The sequence below is a fragment of the Lagenorhynchus albirostris genome, chromosome 19 (assembly GCF_949774975.1).
Source record: "Lagenorhynchus albirostris chromosome 19, mLagAlb1.1, whole genome shotgun sequence".
NCBI classification, from domain to species: Eukaryota; Metazoa; Chordata; class Mammalia; order Artiodactyla; family Delphinidae; genus Lagenorhynchus; species Lagenorhynchus albirostris.
This window is the reverse complement of record NC_083113.1, coordinates 45,231,991-45,254,419: the sequence shown is the minus strand read 5'-3', so window position 1 is coordinate 45,254,419 and position 22,429 is coordinate 45,231,991. Positions and strand designations below refer to the sequence as shown.

The 22,429-nt window shown below is 37.4% G+C and overlaps 1 long non-coding RNA gene across 1 annotated transcript in view; it reads left to right on the top strand.

Annotated features, from left to right (window-relative positions):
* Positions 1–22,429, top strand: part of LOC132510349 (uncharacterized) — a 173,670-nt gene that overhangs the window by 10,811 nt on the left and 140,430 nt on the right. Inside the window, exon 2 of the long non-coding RNA XR_009537290.1 lies at positions 12,444–12,511. This is a non-coding gene — a long non-coding RNA (uncharacterized LOC132510349). The remainder of the gene's footprint in view (positions 1–12,443; positions 12,512–22,429) is intronic.

The window sequence follows — 22,429 nt, the reverse complement described above, 5'->3', positions numbered from 1 at the left end:
AATTTGGGATGATTTGTTGTCTAAAGGAGGGAAGGAAGGAAGGAAAGAAAGAAAAAGAAAGAACGAAGGTAAAGTATAATAACGTTATTAAAGTTAATTATTAAGAAAAAAAATTTTTTAAAAAAACATGGACGGATAGAACCCTAGGACAAATGGTGGAAGCAAGACTATACAGACAAGATCTCACACAGAAGCATACACATACACATTCACAAAAAGAGGAAAAGGGAAAAAATCATAGATCTTGCTCCTAAAGTCCACTTCCTTAATTTGGGATGATTGGTTGTCTATTCAGGTATTCCACAGATGCAGGGTATATCAAGTTGATTGTGGAGCTTTAATCCGCTGCTTCTGAGGCTGCTGGGAGAGATTTCCCTTTTTCTTCTTTGTTCTCACAGCTCCCAGGGCTCAGCTTTGGATTTGGCCCTGCCACTGCGTGTAGGTCGCTGGAGGGCGTCTGTTTTTTGCTCAGACAGGATGGGGTTAAAAGAGCCGCTGATTCGGGGGCTCTGGCGCACTCAGGCCGGCGGGGAGGGAGGGGCACGGAGTGCGGGGCGGGCCTGCGGTGGCAAAGGCCGGCGTGACTTTGCACCAGCCTGAGGCGCGCTGTGCGTTCTCCCGGGGAAGTTGTCCCTGGATCCCGGGAACCTGGCAGTGGCGGGCTGCACAGGCTCCGCGGAAGAGGGGTGTGGAGAGTGACCTGTGCTCGCACACAGGCCCCTTGGTGGCGGCAGCAGCAGCCTTAACGTCTCCTGCCCGCCTCTGGGGTCCGCGCTTTTAGCCGCGGCTTGCGCCCGTCTCTGGATTCCGCGCTTTCAGCCGCGGCTCGCGCCCGTCTCTGGGGTCCGCGCTTTCAGCCGCAGCTCGCGCCCATCTCTGGGGTCCGCGCTTTCAGCCGCGGCTCGCGCCCGTCTCTGGGGTTCGCGCTTTTAGCCGCGGCTCGCTCCCGCCTCTGGAGTTCCTTTAAGCAGCGTTCTTAAACCCCTCTCCTCACGCCCCAGGATACAAAGAGGGAAGGAAAAGTCTCCTGCCTCTTCGGCAGGTGCAGACTTTTCCCCGGACTCCCTCCCGGCTAGCTGTGGTGCACTAACCCGTTCAGGCTATGTTCAAGCCGCCAACCCCAGTCCTCTCCCTGCGCTCCGTCCAAAACGGAAACCCGAGCCTCAGAGCCTCAGCTTGCAGCCCCGCCCGCCCCGGCGGGTGAGCAGACAAGCCTCTCGGGCTGGTGAGTGCCGGTGCGGCTTCGAAGCTCCCCCCTCCGCCTCCCGCAGTCTCCGCCCGCGAAGGGGCTTCCTAGTGTGTGGAAACTTTTCCTCCTTCACAGCTCCCTCCCACTGGTGCAGGTGCCGTCCCTATTCTTTTGTCTCTGTTTTTTCTTTTTTTCTTTTGCCCTACCCAGGTACGTGGGGAGTTTCTTGCCTTTTGGGAGGTCTGAGGTCTTCTGCCAGCCTTCAGTAGGTGTTCTGTAGGAGTTGTTCCACGTGTAGATGTATTTCTGGTGTATCTGTGGGGAGGAAGGTGATCTCCGCGTCTTACTCTTCCGCCATCTTCCGCCTTCTCCCTCCTCACTTTTTTTATTCTATCCTCAAATAGTCTTAGTTCAGGTATCTTTACTTTCGAACTGAGAGTTGCGGTTGATGGGATTTTTGCCTTCCCCAGATGGTTCAAGGTTACGATTTTTGCTTTTGGAAACCCCACCACCTCCTTATTTCTATTATTATTTTTGCAAGAAAAGTATAAAGAGAGTTGGAGTGGAGGTGAAATTTGTGATCGGGAAAGCCCTGGACGCCCTCCTTCTCCGTCTTCCGCCTCTCTCTCTCTGATTAGTTCCTATCCAGCAGCAAATTGAAGCAGGAGATGATTCTTCTCAAGGTTTGTCTATATATACACTTATTTAAAAGTTAAAATAATGATGGTGGTTGTAATATCAAATTTTAGTGAATTTCCTGGCCTTTTAGAGAATGGTAATGTAAATTAAATGAAACCCAGTGTTTCTGGATATGAATACCAAGATTTTTAATTTTTTTTTTTCAAAAAGCTTGTCCATAGAAGAAAAATAGTCACTCATGTGGATTACTCATTTTAATCGGTGGATCAGCCCCCGTAGAACCAGTCAGCCCTCCTGTTAGGGATTCGATATCCTGCTGAGCCCTGAGCCCGAGTCCTTCTCGCTGCCTCAGGAGGTGCTGGGTCGGTCGCTCGAGGAGCCTCCGCGTCTTCTGCCTGAGGAGCTTTCTCTGCCTATTTTTTGATTGGGTTGTTTGTTTGCTTGTTTGATATTGCGCTTCATGAGCTTTTTGTAAATTTTGGAGATTATTCCCTAGTCAGTTACTTTGTTTCCAAATATTTTCTCTCATTCTGTGGGTTGTCTTTTTGTTTTGTTTATGGTTTCCTTTGCTGTGCAGAAGATTTTGTTTAATTAGGTCCCATTTGTTTATTTTTGTTTTTATTTCCATTACTCTAGGAGACGGACTGAAAAAGATACTGCTGCAATTTATGTCAAAGAGTGTTCTGCCTATGTTTTCCTCTAAGAGTTTTATAGTATCTTACATTAAGGTCTTTAATCCATTTAGAGTTTACTTTTGCATCCAGTGTTAAAGAATGTTCTAAATTCATTTTTTTTTACATGTAGCTATCCAGTTTTCCCAGTACCATTTATTGAAGAGACTGTCTTTCCTCTATTGTATAGTCTTGCCATCATTGTCCTAGATTAATTGACCACAGGTGCATGGGTTTATTTCTGGGCTTTCTATCCTGTTCCATTGATCAATATTCTGTTCTTGTGCTGGTACCATACTGTTTTGATGACTGTAGCTTTGTAGTATGGTGTGAAGTCAAGGAGCCTGATTTTTCCAGCTCCATTCTCCTTTCAAAAGATTACTTTGGCTATTTGAGGTCTTTTTTGTTTCCTAACTGAATCACTTTACTGTACACCTGAAACTAACACAACATTGTAGTTCAACTATATTTCAATAAAAAAGTTTAAAAAAATCAATCTTTATAATTCATTACATTAGCAGAAAAAATATAATACATTTATTACATTAATAGGAAAAAGAGTAAGTTACTATCTTCTCAATAGTGTCTGGTAAAGCATTTGATAAAATCCAACAGCCATTGATGAAAAAACTCACAGCAAACTAGGAGTACAGTGGACTTATTTTAATCTGATAAGGATAAATGTATAAAAACACATGAACAAACATATTAAATAATGGGAACACAATAAGAATGCCCACTATTAGTACTTTCATTTCTTATTGAACAAGAATTGGTCAGTGCAATAAGGTAAGAAAAAATAAATAAAAGGCCTATAAACTGGAGAGGGCTTGGAGGAAAAACTGTTCTTATTCACAAATAATAAAATTCTATTCACAGAAAAATTTTAAAAACCACTACAGATAAACTGTTAAAAGTAATAGCAAAGTCAACTGAAATAAGTTTAATATTCAAAAATTAATTGTATTTCTATATACAAGCATCAAGAAGAAAAATAAATTTTGAAAACAATTAGGAATAGCACTAAAAACATCAAATAAGTGGGAATAAATATAAGATGTGAAATAACTGTATTCTAAAAACTTTGAAACTATCAATACATATATAATGTATAAAATAGAGTGATATACCATGAAAAAATTACAATAAGATACCTCTTCACACTCAGTAGGATAGCTGTTATTGAAAAGAAAAGGAAAGAAAGTGCAAGAGAGAGGGAGAAAGAAAGTGTTGGCAAGTATATAGAGAAATTGGAACATTCTTATGTTGCTGGTGGAACTGTAAAATAGTACAGTGGTTGTGGAAAACAGTTTGGCAGTTCTTCAAAGAGTTAAACATAGAAATTCCACTTCAAAGTGTGTAACCAAACAGGAACGGAAACAGATTCATGTACACCAATGTTCATAAAAGTGTTATTCACAGTTATCAAAAGGTGGAAACAACACAAGTGTCCATCAACAAATGAATGGTTAAACAAATGTGGTATATCCATACAATGGAATATTATTATGCCATACAAAGGAATGCAGTTTTGAAAAATGCTGCAGGATGGATGGACTTGGAAAATATTATGCTAAGTGAAATAAGCCATATATGAAAGGCCTATATTTTATTGATTCCAAAAGTTGTATGATTCACAAAGACAGGAAGTAGGTTAGAGGTTACCAGAGGCGGAGTAGAGGGAGCAAATGAGAAGTTAGTGCTTAATGGATACAAAATTTCTGTTTGGAGTGATGATTAAAACATTCTGGAAATAGTGGTGATGATCACACAACATTGTAAATGTACTTAATGCCACTGAATCATACACTTAAAAATGGTTATAGTGGTAAAATTTATGTTTATATGTATTTTAACACAATTAAAATTTATGTATAATATATATAAGGATTCAGTGTAAGTATTGTTTTTGAGAATCACTGCTCTAACTTAGAAGTTAATGAGAAAAGCCTTTAGTTTTCTTTGTTCTGAGTCTTTGTTCCTATTTTAATCTTATTTAGGTTTTCTAAATAGATTTTTTTTTTTGAGGATAAAACATAGTGAACATGCATCAGTACTATTCTGGTATTCATTTTATGAATTAATGAGATACTTTTCAAATACAAATCATTCTCAGAAGAATTTGGTGCACTGGCCTAGTTATTATGGGTCGATTAGGCTTAACTGAGCTGGGGTTGTGAGGCTGAGAGTCCAGAATATAGAGTATCTAAGTAATAGTAAATCTGGAAGCCCAGTAAGAACAGAGTACCTGACTTCTGTTATACAAACAGCATGATTCAAATGACCTATTTAACATTATCTATTGAAATAATAACTCTAAAAACATAATTAATATTGCCTCTTTAATAGGATAGGATAGGCTGTGCTACAGTAACGAACCCCTATATTTGTCTGGCATCACCTTCTCATCAACAACTAACTGTAAGAAAGGCTGGAAAAATCCCCATGTATTTAGTCCCAACCTAACTGCCTTGGAGGCTGTTGTAGATTTGGTGTGATGAGGATATAGCACTGGCTCTTCCAGACTGACCTACATTTTAAAAATTTCTTCACAGTGATCTAAGTGATGTTTAAAGTAAGGTTAGACTTACTGAAGTTTTGTTTCAGGCTATTTCAGACAAAATAAGGAAAATTTTTCTTTATAGACAAGATATGTATAGGTTTTGGAGATTCATGATTTCACAGTGTTGGCAAAATTCAGTAGTAGAACTCATCAATTTGCATTGTTAGTGTTAAGTACAAACTACGTGAATTATTAGTTGTATATTTTAAGTCAGTTCATTTAATTCAGTTTCAGCATCTGGAGATGGGGGCAGTAGTCCCTATCAAATGAGATTCTTATGAGGATAAAATGAGAAAAAGTGAGTGAAAAGTGCCTTACACAATGTCTGATCCATTGGAGATTAGCATTAATGGTAGTTGTCATTATTAATTAAATATTATTTGACTTTTCTACCTTTATACAATTTTGTGAATATCACATGAGGAAACATGAAGTCTTTTTGAAATTTGCAAGGTGGTATATAGATATACATTTGGCAAGTGATTATAGATCCCTTCTCTTTTCTGAACTTATTTTCACTATCATATAAATAAAAGTTTGATGATAGATACTTCCTTGCATCTTTCTCTATTTTGTGGGGGTTAATCTCATCTCCCAGACAAGAATGTGTATACTGCTTGAAGAGAGCTAGTATTTCATAACTCATGTTTCTCTTGTGTCTTCTACATCTAGCACAGTTCTGTGTTCTTTAGTAAAATACTCAGTAAACATTTGTTTACTTTTAGTAATTGATGATTTCTGAGTAGGCCCTTAAGGATATCATGATTGCAATTAGAATTAAGTCACTTGGAACACGTGATTGCTGCTACACTCTTGAGAATTCCCATTGGTCAAAGGTGACCTTCCTATATATCCCAACAGATGCAGACCTGACAGAAATGATTCATACCTCTCCAAACCACAACACAGATCTTTGCAGTCTGCCCTGCTTTCCAAGCCACTCTAAAACTAAAGCTACAGAAATAAATAAAGCATATTACTTATTTAGTGAGGCTGTTACTTACCAAATAGAAAACACTATTACCAGGCTTGTTGGTAGAGTTGGCTTAATATTTGTTCTCGTGTACAATCTTAGATAATACTTCCTCAAAAAAACTTTTTATCTGAATACAAATTTCAGGAGATTAGCACAGTACATACCCTAAAATATGTTGTCAATAATTTTTTGTGGAATTATATTGATAAAAAACATTGAGTCAGTAGCTCAAGAGATACTGTATCTAAGAGTCTAACTTTGAAGTAAAAATGTTTTGAATTCTCAACTATGCCATTTATTAGCTATGTGACTGTGGGTAATGTGATTTAAGTATATGAGACAAAATCTCCTTTTCTGTTAAATGGGCATTACAATAGCTAGCTCATAGGTTTATTGTATTAAATGAGATAATCCAGGTATAGCACTTAGCATAATACTAGATACCTAGTAAGTATACATTTCAGAGTAATTTCAACTGCAATAAAAAAAATTTTAAACCTCAAAATTTTCTAAAATGTATTCTCAAGTAAGAAGTTTCAAGATAAGATAGCTCCGAGGTTGGTTATTTCAGCTCCTCAGTGGCATCATCAGGATCCACATCTTCTCCATTGTTTCATTCTGGTATCCTCAAAGTGTTAGCCCTTGTCTTCAGACCAGGTTTCCTCATGGTCAGAAGATGACCACTGCAGTTTCATTCTAATCAAGTCAAAACAGCATTCGACGAAAGAAAAAACACCATCTCTTCATCTGTGTTTCTTTTTAAAAACAACAAAATCTTTCTCCAAAACTTTCCAGCACACTTGCCTTCATGACTCATTGGCTGGGCTATATCCTCACCTCCTATGTGATCACTGGCAAGGAAAAAGGAATTATGAATTACCTAGGAACAGGCTTAGACAAATCAAGATTTATCCCCAAGTTTTTGATTCTGTCACTTTTTTAAAGGGTGGATGCCTAAACAAAACCTGTTAACTAGGGGGAGATGGCTGTATACTATAGCTATTAGTCCGCATAATAGAATATTTGCCATTCTTTTTTTTATCCTCACATGAAGGAGATTCGGGTATCTGAATCACTGCTCAGTTACTTGCCCTCATCATCCATCAATTACATCACTCTCATCAGCATATTAGACAAACTAATGCCAATTTCATTCTTTTTTAATCTTTTCATTGTTATGTTGCTGCTACAGAAGGTTACTGAAGTGTCACAGCTAAAAATGTCAAATGCCTAGGAATATCAGGTTTACCTGAAATAGATCATAAATATAAATGACATGCTAACTATAGCTACTTTCTTAGGGTGAATTTCATCTTAGGACAGAAGCAAATTTATGGCATTACTATACGTGACTTATAAATACAAAATCTTGCTTTCCAAGCTAAAAAAAAAAAACGTTAAAAAGAATTTACTTCCCATTTAGATTAGGTAATCTATTTTATTAGCACCAAGATGAGAACCAAATAAGAAATTATAACATGTTTGTGAAGGAAAACAAGAAATGGTCCACAAGCATTTTTCATTATACCAAGTGTTTATAAAAGGGAAGGGGTATAATTACATAGAAGTATATACTGGAAATGCTTTACTTTCCATTTTATTCCTCTATAACTCCATTTAAAAATCTGTTTGCTACTATGGACTTGGCTTGATATATAAATAATTTTCAAAAGAAACAAGAAATTTACATAATCTGTCTTTTTACCCTCTATTTCCGTAAAGTCTATAAATTGAAAAAATATAGCCCTTGGAAACAACTGGAGAAAAGAATGAGACCTGATTTAGAAGACGAGGGTAAAAATTCATTAAGAAAAATCCCCCTACAAAACAAATCAATTATAAGAAATTTTCTTGGTTTTGTACCATCATCTTCCTTTTTTCATGGAGAAGTGCTACTGATAGTTGGTCTCATTGGAAGCATTTTTAAAACATCTGTAATATAGATAACTAATAGAACAGATATTAGTATGGATTTCTGTTGTACATAACCATGACATATGGTAAAATTAGAACTATCTGAAGAATGAGGCATCATATCTATAATGAAAATTTTCATATTAAAACCTTATATCTAGAAAGTTCTCCAGTGGGACTGTTAATATTTGTCAATATATTTTCTAAAGGCGGCAATTTAAAAAAAATTTTTTATTGGAGTATGGTTGATTTACAATGTTATATTAGCTTCAGGTGTACAGCAAAGTCAATCTGTTATACATATATCTACTGTTATTAAGATTCTTTTCCCATATAGGCCATTACAGAGTATTGAGTAGAGTTCCCTGTGCTATATAGTAGGTCCTTATCAGTTATCTGTTTTATATATAGTAGTGTGTATATATCATTCCCAATCTTCCAGTTTATCCCTCTCCCACCCTTTCTACCTGGTAACCATAAGTTTGTTTTCTACATCTGTAACTATTTCTGTTTTGTAGATAAGTTCACTTGTACTCTTTTTTAAAATTCCACATATAAGCCATATCCTATGATATTTGTCTTTGGCTTACTTCACTCAGTATGACAATGTCTAGGTCAGTCCATGTTGCTGCAATGGCATTATTTTGTTCTTTTTTATGGCTGAGTAATAATATTCCATTGTGTATACATACCACATCTTCTTTATCCATTCCTCTGTTGATGGATGTATAGGTGGCTTCCATGTTCTGGCTATTGTAAATAGTGCTGCAGTGAATATTGGGGTGCATGTCTTTTCGAATTATGGTTTTCTCCAATATATGCCCAGGAGTGGGATTGCTAGTATTTGAGTCCTCTCCTTTTTTTTTTTTTTTTTTTCCTGTACACGGGCCTCTCACTGCTGTGGCTTTTCCCTTTGCGGAGCACAGGCTCCGGACGCGCAGGCTCATTGGCCATGGCTCACGGGCCCAGCCACTCCGCGGCATGTGGGATCTTCCTGGACCAGGGCACGAACCCGCGTCCTCTGCATCGGCAGGCGGACTCTCAACCACTGCGCCAACAGGGAAGGCCCCAGAGTCCTCTCCTTTTTTTTTTCTTGATGAGTCTGGCTAAAGGTTTATGAATTTTGTTTATCTTTTCAAAGAACCAGCTTTTGGTTCCATTGATCTTTCCTATTGTTTTCTTCATCTCTATTTCATTTATTTGTGCTCTGATCTTTATGATTTCTTTCTTTCTACTAACTTTGGGTTTTGTTTGTTCTTCTTTCTCTAGTTGCTTTAGGTGTAAGGAGGATAGGTTGTTTATTTCCAATTTTTCTTGTTTCTTGAGGTAAGGTTGTATTGCTATGAACTTCCCTCCTAGAACTGCTTTTGCTACGTCCCGTAGGTTTTGGATCATCGTGTTTTCCTTGTCCTTTATCTCTAGGTGCTTTTTGATATCCTCTTTGATTTTGTCAGTGATCCATTGATTATTTAGTAACACATTGTTTAGCCTCCATGTGTTTGTGTTTTTAACAGTTTTTTGCCTGTAGTTGATTTCTAATCTCATAGCGTTGTGGTCAGAAAAGATGCTTGATATGATTTCAATTTACTTAAATTTACCAAGGACTGATTTTTGACTCAAGATGTCATCTATCCTGTAGAATGTTCTATGTGCACTTGAGAGGAAAGTGTGTTTTGCTGCTTTTGGATGGAATGTCCACTAAATATCAATGAAGTCTGTCTGGTCTGATTTGTCATTTAAGGCTTGTGTTTCCTCATTAATTTTCTGTCTGAATGATCTGTCCTTTGGTGTAAATGGGGTGTTAAAGTCCCCCACTATTATTGTGTTACTGTCGATTTCCCCTTTAACGGCTGTTAGCATTTGCCTTATGTATTGAGTTGTTCTTATGTAGGGTTCATATATATTTACAATTGTTATATCTTCTTCTTGGATCGATCCCTTGATCATTATGTAGTGTCCTTCCTTGTCTCTTGTAACAGTCTTTATTTTAAAGTCTATTTTGTCTGATATGAATATTGCTGCTCCAGCCTTCTTTTGATTTCCATTTGCATGGAATATCTTTTTCCATCCCCTCACTTTCAGTCTCTGTGGGTCACTAGGTCTGATGTGGGTCTCTAATAGATAGCATATATATGGGTCTTGTTTTTTTTTTTTTTTTTTTTTCTGTATGCGGGCCTCTCACTGCTGTGGCCTCTCCCATTGCGGAGCACAGGCTCCGGACGCAAGGCTCAGCAGCCATGGCTCACGGGCCCAGCCGCTCTGCGGCATGTGGGATCTTCCCGGACCGGGGCACAAACCCGTGTCCCCTGCATCGGCAGGCAGACTCTCAACCACTGCGCCACCAGGGAAGCCCCTGGGTCTTGTTTTTGTATCCATTCAGCTGGTCTGTCTCTTGGTTGGAGCATTTAATCCATTTACATTTAAGGTAATTATCAATATGTATGTTCCTATTGCCATTTTCTTAATGTTTTGGGTTCGTTTTCTTTTTTTCTTTTTTTTTTTTGCGGTACGCGGTCCTCTCAGTGCTGTGGCCTCTCCCGTTGCGGAGCGCAGGCTCAGCGGCCATGGCTCACGGGCCCAGCCGCTCCGCGGCACGCGGGATCCTCCCGGATCGGGGCACGAACCCATGTGCCCTGCATCGGCAGGCGGACTCCCAACCACTGCGCCACCAGGGAAGCCCTGGGTTCGTTTTTATAGGTCTTCTTTCTCCCTTTCTCTTTTGTTCTCTTTTCTTGTGTTTCCCATCTAGAGAAGTTCCTTTAGCATTTGTTGTAAAGCTGGTCTGGTGGTGCTAAATTCTTTTAGCTTGTGCTTGTCTGTAAAGCTTTTGATTTCTCCATCGAATCTGAATGAGAGTCTCGCTGTGTAGAGTATTCTTGGTTGTAGGTTCTTCCCTTTTGATCACTTTAAATATATCATTCCACTCCCTGCTGGCTTGCAGACTTTTTGCTGAAAAGTCAGCTGAGACCCTTACAGGAGTTTTCTTGTTTTTTCCTTGCTGCTTTTAATATTATTTCTTTGTCTAATTTTTGTCATTTGATTTCTATGTGTCTTTGCTTGCTTTTTCTTAGGTTTATCCTGCCTGGGACTCTCTGCACTTCCTGGACTTTGGGGAATGTTTTCTTCCCATGTTAGGGAAGTTGCCAGCTATTGTTTCTTCAAATATATTCTCAGTCCCTTTCTCTGTCTTTTCTCCTTCTGGGACCAATAATGCAAATATTGATGTGTTTAATATTGTCCCAGAAGTCTCTTAGGCTGACCTCATTTCTTTTCATTCTTTTTTCTTTATTCTGTTCTGTGGCAGTGATTTCCACCACTGTATCTTTTAGCTCACTTATTCATTCTTTTGCCTCAGTTACTCTATTGATTCCTTCTAGTGTATTATTTATTTCAGTTTTTCTATTGTTCATCTCAGTTTGTTTGTTCTTTAGTTCTTTTATGTCTTTGATAATCATTTCTTGTATCTTCTCAATCTGTGCCTCCATTGTTTTTCCAAGATCTTGGATCACCTTTACTATCATTACTCTGTATTCTTTTTCAGGTAGATTGCCTATTTCAACTTCACTTAGTTGTTCTTCTGTGGTTTTATCTTGTTCCTTCATCTTGGGTATATTCCTCTGCCATCTCATTTTGTCTAACGTTGTGTGATTGCGGTTTCTGTTCCTTAGGCTGCAGGGTCGTAGTTCCTCTTGCTTTTGCTGTCGGCTCCCTGGTGGATGACATTGTCTAAGAGACTTGTGCAGGTTTTCTGGTGGGAGGGACTGTTACCTACCCACTGGTGGGTGGAGCTGGGACTTGTCCTCTGGTGGACAGGGCTGTGTCAGGGGGTGTATTTGTCTGGCAGCTGTTTACTCAGGAAGACTTTACACAGCTTTTCTGCTAATGGTTGGTGCTGTGCTCCTGCCCTGTTGATTGTTTGCCTTGAAGCATCTTAGCACTGGCACCTACGGGCTGTTGGATGGGGCCAGGTCTTGGTGAGAAAATTGTGGCCTCCAAGAGGGCTCATGCCAGTGGGTACTCCCCAGAACTGCCACCGCCCATGTCCTTGTCTATGCAGTGAGCCCCAGCTGTCCCCTACCCCCCGCCTCTGCAGGAGACCTCCATTACTAGCAGTTTTTTCCGGCCCAGTATCTTATGATGTCACTACTTTTTTTCCCGGGTCCTGGTGCACTTGAGACACTTTGTGTGCCCTGCAACCATTGAGTTGCTGTTTCCCTTAGTCCTGTGAAATTCCTACGATTAAACCCCACTGGCCTTCCAAGTCAGATTCTCTGGGGGCTCCTCCTCCAGTTGCCAGACCCTCAGGCTGCCAAGCCTTATGTTGGGCTCAGAACTTTCACTCCTTTGGGAGAACTTCTGTGGTATAATTTTCCAGTTTGTGGGTTGCCCACCCAGCATGCTTGGGATTTGTTTCTATCGCGATTATGCCCCTCCTACCATCTTGCTGTGGCCTCCTCTCTGACCCTGAATGTATTGTATCTTTTTTGGTAGGTTCCAGCATTTCTTCATCGGTGGTTGTTCAACATTTAGTTGTGACCCTAGTATTTCCATCAGAAGAGGTAAGCTCATGTCCTACTCCACCATCCTGTCTCGATCCTCAGTCATACTTTCTTGTGTTGTTATTTTATTGGCTGCTTTAGAGATTACAGTATATCAACATGTACAGGCATACCTCGTTTTATCACACTTAGTTTTATTGTACTTTACAAATACTGTGTTTTTTACAAATTGAAGTTTTTTGGCAACCCTGCATTGTCAGATAATGGTTATCATTTTTTAGCAATAAAGTATTTTTAAATTAAGGTATGTATGTACATTTTTTTATACACAGTGCTCTTGCACGCTTGATAGACTACACTATAGTGTACAGTAAGTCCCCTACATACAAACCTTCAAGTTGCAAACTTTCAAAGATGTGAGTGTGCGTTCCGTTGTTGTCAGGCATGAGTGAAATTGCAGCTTGCCCTCCATCTCCTGTTGCTGATGATTTTTCAGCTCTACCATCTCCCACCTACTCTCCCTCCTCCAGTCAGTAACTTGTTGCCTGTTCACTCGATGCCAGCCCTTGTATGCTAGCTATTGTACTGTACTACTGTACTGTACTTTTCAAGGTACTGTACTGTAAAATTATAAATATTTTCTTTATTTTTTGTGTTTATTTTTTATGTATTATTTTTGTGAAAAGTATTATAAACCTATTACAGTAGAGTACCATAGAGTCGATTGTGTTAGTCAGCTAACTTTATTGGACTTACAAACAAATAGGACTTACGAATGCACTCTCAGAATGGAACTTGTTCGTGTGTAGGGGACTTACTGTAAACCTAACTTTTTTATGCCCTGGGAAACAAAAAAAATCATGTGACTTGCTTTATTGCCATAGTCTCCTTATTTCTGGTGGTCTGGAACTGAACCTGTAATATCTCCAAAATATGCCTGTACTTAAGTTGTAACAGCCTACCTCAAATTAATATACTACTTCACTCACAAGGTAAAAACCTTACAGTGGTGTAATACTATTTACTTCCCTCCCATCCTTTGTACTATTTTCTCTTGTATTTTAAATCATACATTATAAACTCCACAATATATTATTATTTTTGCTTTAAGCAGTTGATCGACTTTAAAAGATTTTGGTACAATAACAGAAAATTTATCTTCACCATTTTTAAATGTACAGATCAGTGTTAAGTACATTTGCATTGTTGTACAGATATTCTCTAGAGCTCTTTTCATCTTACAATAATGCAACTCTATGCCTATTAAATAACAACTTTCCCATCCCTTTCCCTCAAGTCCCTGGCCACCACCATTCTGCTTTCTGTCTCTATGAATTTGATTGCTTTAAACACCTCATATAAGTGGAATCATAATGGTATTTGTCATTTTGTGACTGGCTTATATCATTTAGTATAACGTTCTCAAGGTTAATCCATGTTGTAGTGTGTGTGAGGATTTCCATTCTAGGACTGCTGTTTCTGTTTGTTTGTTGTTGTCATAGTAGTTATCCTAGTGGATATGATGTGGTATCTCATTGTGGTTTTGATTTGTATGTCCCTAATGATAAGTGATGTTGAGCCTCTTTTCATGTGCTTATCGGCCATTTGTATATCTTCTTTGAAAAAATGTATATTCAAGTACTTTGCCCATTTTTATTCAGGATGTTTGATTTTTGTTGTTGTTAAGTTGTCGAAGTTCTTTGTATATTCTGAATATTAACTCTTTATTAGATATATGATTTGCAAATATTTTCTTGGATTCCATATATATTGCCTTTTCAGTCACTTGATAGTGGCCTTTCATGTGCATATGTTTTAAATTTTGATATAATCCAATTTATCTGTTTTTACTTTTGTTACCTGTACTTTTGTATCATACCAAAGAAATTGTTGTCAAATACAATATCATGAAGGTTTCCACTGTGTTTTCTTCTAAAAGAGTTATAATTTTAGCCTTATGTTTAAGTCTTTGAGCCATTTTGAGCTAATTTTTATATGTAGTGTAAGGTAAGTGTCCAACTTCAGTCTTTTGCTTGTGAATATACATTTTTTCCCAGCACCATTTGTTAAAAGGTCAATTGACTTTTAGAGAATTTAAGAAAAGTAAGAAAGAGCATTTTATATTTACCATATATTTACTATTCTACTACTTTTTATTCTTCCTGTAGGACTGAATTTTAATATAGTATTCCCTATAGTATTTTTTGTACAGCAGGTCTGTTGACAATGTATTATCTCATTATTCATTTATCAGCAAATATCTATTTCACCTTCATTTTTGAAGGATATTTTCACTGACAATAGAATTTTAGGCTGATATTTTTTTTCTTCATCATTTTAAAGATGTGGTTCTATTGTCTTGTGTAATCTGTAATGAGAAGTCAATCACCATTTTTATCGTTGTTACCCTGGATAGACTCCCCCATCCCACCCCCCTCTGGCTACTAAAAATTTTTTTTTCTTTATCTTTGGTTTTAAGCAGTTTGACTGTGATATGCCTAGTTGTGGTTTTATGTTTATGTATTCTGCCTGGGGTTTGCTGTGCATCTTGGATCTATAGGCTTATGTTTTAATCAATTTTGGAAAGTTTGTCCAATATTTTATCAGATATTTTTTCTGCACTTTTCTGTTTCTCCTTTCCCTCTGGGACTCCAATTATAAGCGTGCTAGATTGTTTAATTTTGAACACACACATTATTGATGATCTGCTATTTTTTTTCATACTTTTTTTCTCTCTGTGCTTCAGTTTAGATTATTTCTATTGAGTTACCTTCAAGGTCATTGAGCCTTTCTTCTACACTATCCATTCTGCCATTCCATTCAGTGATTTTCTTTTTTGTTGTTGTTGTTGTTTTTTTGTTTTTTTTTTGTTTTGTGGTACGCAGGCCTCTCACTGTTGTGGCCTCTCCCGTTGCGGAGCACAGGCTCCGGACACGCAGGCTCAGCGGCCATGGCTCACGGGCCCAGCCGCTCCGCGGCATGTGGGATCTTCCTGGACCGGGGCACGAACCCATGTCCCCTGCATCGGCAGGCGGACTCTCAACCACTGCGCCACCAGGGAAGCCCTCAGTGATTTTCTTTAATCATTTCAGATATTTTTCAGTTCTAGTATTTCCATTTGATTTTTATTTTTGGTTTTCCTATATCTACTGGAATTCTTCATGCTTTTACTTATTATGTCCTGTTTTTCCAGTACATTCTTTAACATATATCATAACTACGTTAAAATATTTGTCTGTTAATCCCAATATCTGGGATATTGAGTCCATTTCTGTTGACTTTTTTCTTTTGACTATGGGTTGTATTTTCCCAAGTTCTCTCTTAGCTTGTGATTTTTTTGATAGTATGTTACCATTGTGGATAATATGTTTAACAACTTGATTATGTTACCTTCCTCTGAAGAGTGTTTTGAATATTGTTTAGGAGGTGGTTAAATTACTGGTAGAATTTATTGATGCTTGGTTTTAGACTTGGTTCAAATTTATCTATTTCAGTTTTTCTCCTAGCCTTAGGCATGGACCTTACTTTTAAGCTCTGCCCCTTCTGGGGTTTCTAGAAAGTCTGAGGTGTTTACCAAGACCCTCTACCTTTAGGGATTCACTTTCCAAACTCTGACTCATCATCACTTGCAAACTGCTGAAATTTCTGCTTAGTTATTTTAGTCTTTTAGCTGTTGCTTTCTTCTAGGTTTCTTGGCTATCACTTTGTACATGCACAGTTCAGGAGTCAGCCAAGCATTTGAGGAGAGGTATTATACAGATTTTGGAGCTACCCTTCCCCCTCACTCAATCCCCGGTGGCTTCCCTTTTTTGGAGACTTCCTCTTTCAACTTCCAGGTGCTCCAGCAGCCTCAAACTCTAACTTCTGATTCCTCAGCCCCCAAAACTGCTGCTTTCTGATTAAGCTCTATTCCACATGTACCATGCAGAGAAGGAAATAATCTTACCAGAAAAATCAGAAAAATGTAGATATTGTTTTATTAGCTTCCTTTCTTTCAAGGGTCATATCCCCTTCAGTTTCTACCTGCTATTGATTGCTCCACAGTGCCTTCAAATAGTTGTTTACTTTTAGTCAGAATTTATAATTGTCATTGTCAGGAGAGTTATCTAGTTTAAGATACTTAACTACTTATAAGTGCCAGAAATCATTAAAGCAGTATTTTTAAATGGAAAAACAAAAGTGTGGTTTCTAAGAAATTGTTGGTTATTGTATTATATGCAGCTATATTTAGAGAAGTAAAAAGATACCTGCTAGAATGGGGAAAGAATTAGGTAATATTATTTCAAAAATAATTTCTGGTGTTTTAATAAGACTGTGTAAAATTATTGACTGCAGTGGCCATGAAGATGTACTACTTCGACCTCCTGCTGTAGGGAACATAATTGATTGATGGCTGCAGGTACTGCTGTCTTTTAGAACCCATTCCCAAGTTCATGCCAAGGCCATGATTCCTAAGTGATCCTTCCAAGCCATGAGTCCATATGGTGGAGGTTGTAATCCAGATTCTTTTCTATGAGATACAGGACTCCTTTAATGGAATATTTTTGCAAAGGACTCCCAATTGACTGGGCCAAAACCTTCTTAGAACTGTGTTGCAGTCTGCGATTCTTCCTACCCAGTCTTCCATCCTTCCATTTTTCCATCACACGTATCCTAAGGCTCTCTTGCCTTCCCTTGCTCCCACTTTGTTGTCTTTCAAAGGTAAGTCTCTTGCATGTTTAATACCATCTTTGCATCTACTTTTTGGGAGACCCAAATTAATACACAGACCCAAACTACTGACGGAAAATTGACCAAAATTGACTTTTAAAAAAAGAATATTTTTAGAGAAAAATTCCAAATAGCATATGTAGATACTCCCTTCTCTAGGAGGTAGAACTTAATTTCCCTCTGCTTGGATGTAGGCTGGGCTTAGTAACTTGATTCCAGTGAATAGAGAAGAATCTGTTAGTCCTTTTTTTTCTTCTTCTTTTTTATCACCCCGCCCCCATCAAACACACACACAGACACACACATGAGCCTTTTTAGACATTTTTGCGTAACACCCTCCCCCACACTCCTGATGAAATTTTTAATACCACAAATATACTTTATATCTGTTTATGTGTTATATGTATATCCATGTTTTATGCATGAAAAAGTAAATTTTCCCCCCAAGAACTTTTATTCATTTGGGTGTATTATAATAACCCTCACAGAGAATGCATGGGACAGAGTGTGGATAGGGAAAATTTCTAACTTACTCTGGAGGAAGCTGGCAGACGCCATCTTAAACAAGTGATCAAAGTTAACATCACCAGTGGTGATAAGTCATATTAATGCCATATACCCCCAGTATGATGAAATGTAAAGAGTATTTAGCCTCTGTGATAGTCTACCCAAAAAGTTGTAACCCCAGTCTTATTGTGAGACAACATTAGACAAACCGAAAATGAGGGGCATTCTATAAAATAACTGACCAGCACTCTTCAGAAATGTCAAGGTAATGAAAAACAAGGAAAGACTGAGAAATTGTCACAGATCATTGAGACTAAGGAGACATGACCACTAATTGCAATGTGGTGTCCTAGATCGTATAAGGGAGCTCACTCTGCTGTCTTTGTAACTTTTTTGTAAGTCTAAAATTATTCCAAAATTAAAAGTTAAAGAGCGTTAAAAAATTAAAAATCATTGTGTCATTTGTAGTCATTACATGAAAGTAATGGTGCAAATATTAAAAGAGAAATAAATATGTAGAGATTACTAGAATATAAACATTGAGCTAGTACTCTGAGAATGTGAGTTTTCTATATATAATATTAGTAAATGAAAAAATATGGTAGATATAGTATTTATGAAATTTCGTGAGCCTATGATGCAGTATCTCATGACATCTATGCACAATTAACTCAGATGGTCCTGGATATAAGCAGAGTCACATGTATTCAAAACTAGCTGGAGAACCATAAAAAATATTGACAAACCATAAATGGAAAATGTATCAAGTTGGGGAATACGTCTAGGTGCTGCAGAGATCAGTGTTTTGTCCTATCTTATATAGCTGCTGCATTAATGATGTAGAATAGGGAGTAAAATGAATGTTAATGGAATCCACAGATGATATTAAATTGGGAGGTGATGCAAACAACAGTAAGGACAGCAAAGCAATATAAAGGTACCCAGAGAGCTTAGAAATATGGAGTGAAAACAACAAAATGAGATTCTGTCTCTTCAGAATACAAACTACAAGTGCTTTAGGAGAAAAACAATAAAAATAGCTATTCAAAGGGAGCGAAATCTGAAAGTCGTCAAACGGTCAAAAAGACCTAAGGGTGAAAATGAATAACAAAGTAGATATGAATTTATGACATAGTGATTTTGAAGATTATGACTACATATACTGCATGCCACAGAGAAAGAATAAAATAGTCCGTTCTTCGTACTTCTAGTAAAATGACATCAGGTAGACAGAACTCATTTTGTGTCAAGTTGGTACTTAACTGCTGTTGACAAAGTAGAAGTAGTAATAAAAATGATTAAGCCTTAGAACACTGCAGACAAGTATATTGATCTTCAGCAAATTGTACTGAGCTATTTTACTAGTCTTTCCATTGATAACTGCTGATCTACTTCATGTCCCATGTAGGTGACCCTTGCTTAGATATATAACTTATACTAAGCCTCAGAGCAGCTTCCCTAACTCTTTTTAATCTTCTCCCTTCTCTCCCAAATTAAATTTACAAATTGCTTCTTTCTAATATGTTCTTATTTAAATTTATATTAAAATAAAAGCTTCCTTGATTGCTTTTCAAAACTGACTTCTGCCTCTGTCACATCTACATCTCAGTGCTGCAAGCCTTATTTGCAAATACATGCTTGTCCCCCCACCAGCAGCCATAGTACAAAGAGCATAAGCAAGAGTAACATCTGAGGAGAGTATTGGAATTGATATCTGAGTAAATAAGAACCTAAATAAATACAGATCAGAATTCCATTAGCAAGGCAATATTCTAATGGTCACAGCATAAATCAGGTAGCCCCAAGATGTTATCACCCATTGGCAAGGAGTTTTTCAGAATAATAAATAAAGAAATCTCTTTTTCAGGATGACTACATATGCTTATTAAGTGTTATAAAATAGATGCTTTTTTAAAATTTTGGTGTCTTTTTTAAACATTTTTATTCGAGTATAGTTGATTTACAGTGTAGTATTAGTTTAGGTGTACAGCAAAATGAATCAGTTACACATACATATATATATATATGTGTATATATATATATATATACTGTTTTTAAGATTCTTTTCCCATATAGGCCATTACAGAGTATTGAGTACAGTTCCCTGTGTTATACAGTAGGTCCTTGTTGATTATCTGTTTTATATATAGTCGTGTGTATATGTTAATCCCAAACTCCTAATTTATCCCTCCCCACCCCCACCTTTTCCCTTTGATAACCATAAGTTTCTTTTTGAAGTTTCTGAGTCTGTTTCTGTTCTGTAAATAAATTCATTTGTATCATTTTTTAAGATTCCACATATGAGTGATATCATATGATATTTGTCTTTCTCTGTCTGACTTTCTTCACTTAGTATGATAATCTCTAGTCCATCCCTGTTGCTGCAAATGTCATTATTTCATTCTTTTTTTAAGGCTGAGTAATATTCCCTTGTACACATTTACCACATCTTCTTTATCCATTCCTCTGTAGATGGACATTTAGGTTGCTTTCATGTCTTGTCTAGTGTAAGCAGCACTGCAATGAACTTTGGGGTGCATGTATGCTTTCGAGTCATGTTTTTTTCCAGATATATGCCCAGGAGTGGGTTTGCTGGGTCATGTGGTAGCTCTGTTTTTAGGTTCTTAAGGAACCTCCATACTGTTCTGTATAGTGGCTGTACCAATTTACATTCCCACCAACAGTGTAGGAGGGTTCCCTTTTCTCCACACCCTCTCCAGCCTTTAGTTTTTGTAGACTTCTTGATGATGGCCATTCTGACCAATGTGAGGTGATACCTCATTCTAGTTTTGATTTGCACTTCTCTAATAATTAGTGATGTTGAGTATCTTTTCATGAGTCTCTTGGGCATCTGTATGTCTTCTTTGAGGAGATGTCTATTTAGATCTTCTGCCCATTTTTTGATTGGGTCCTTTGGGGTTTTTTTGAAATAGAGCTGCAGGAGCTGTTTGTATATTTTGGAGATTAATCCCTTGTCGGTCACTTCATTTGCAAATATTTTTCTCCCATTCTGTGGGTTGTCTTTCCATTTTCTTTATGGTATGCTTTGCTTTGCAGAAGCTTTTAAGTGTAATTAGATCCCATTTGTTTATTTTTGTTTTTATTTTCATTACCGTAGTAGGTGAATCCAGAATGATATTGCTCTGATTTATATCAAAGAGTGTTTTGCCTATGTTTTCCTCTAAGAATTTTATAGTATCCAGTCTTACATTTAGGTATTTAATCCATTTTGAATTTATTTTTGTGTATGGTTAGAGAATGTTCTAATTTCATTCATTTACATGTAGCTGTCCAGTTTTCCCAGCACCACTTACTGAAGAGACTGTCTCTTCTCCATTGTATATTCTTGCCTCCTTTGTTGTATGTTAATTGACCATAGGTGTGTGGTTTTATTTCTGGACTTTCTATCCCTTTCCATTGATCTATATTTCTGTTATTGTGCCAGCACCATACTGTTTTAATGACTAGCTTTGTAGTATAGTCTGAAGTCAGGGAGTCTGATTCCTCCAGCTCCGCTTTTCTTTCTCAGGATTGCTTTGGCTATTCGGGGTCTTTTGTGTTTCCATACAAATTGTAAAATTTTTTGTTCTAATTCTGTGAAAAATGCCACTGGTAATTTGATAGGGATTGCGTTCAATCTGTAGATTGCCTTGGGTAGTCATTTTCTCAATATTGATTCTTCCAATCCAAGAACATGGTATATCTCCATCTGTTTGTGTTATCTTTTATTTCTTTCATCAGTATCTTATATTTTCCTGAGTACAGGTCTTTTGCCCTTTTAGGTAGAATATCCTCGGGATTTTATTCTTTTTGATGTGATGGTAAATGGGATTTTTTCTTAATTTCTTTTTCTGATGTTTTATTAGTGTATAGGAATGCAAGAGATTTCTGTGTGTTAATTTTGTATCCTGCAACTTTACCAAATTCATTGATGAGCTCTAGTAATTTTTTGGTAGCATCTTTAGGATTTTCTATGTATAGAATCATGTCAAGTGCAAACAGTGACAGTTTTACTTCTTCTTTTCCAATTTGGGTTCCCTTTATTTCTTTTTCTTCTCTGATTGCCATGGCTAGGACTTCCAAAACTATGTTGAATAATAGTGGCGAGTGGGGACATCCTTGTTCCTGATCTTAGAGGAAATGCTTTTAGTTTTTCACTATTGAGAATGATTTTTACTGTGTATTTGTCATACATGGCCTTTATTGAGGTAAGTTCCTTCTATGCCCACTTTCTGGAGAGTTTTTCTCATAAATGGGTGTTGAATTTTGTCAAAAGCTTTTTCTGCATCTATTGAGATGATCGTATGGATTTTTTCTTCAATTTGTTGATTTGGTGTATCACACTGATTGATTGGCAGATACTGAAAACTCCTTGCATCCCTGGGATAAATCCCACTTGATCATGGTGTATGATCCTTTTAATGTGTTGTTCGATTTGGTTTGCTAGTTTTTTGTTGAGGATTTTTTTGTCTATGTTCATCAGTGATATTGTCCTGTAATTTTCTTTTCTTTGGTATCAGGGTGATGGTGACCTCATAGAATGAGCTTTGGAGTGTTCCTTCCTGTACTATTTTTTAGAATAGTTTCAGAAGTGTAAGTGTTAACTCTTCTCTGAATGTTTGATAGATTTCACCTGTGAATCCATCTGGTCCTGGGCTTTTGTTTGCTGAAAGATTTTTAATCACAGTTTCAATTTCAGTACTTGTGATTGGTCTGTTCACTTTTTTTATTTCTACCTGGTTCAGTCTTGGAAGGTTATAC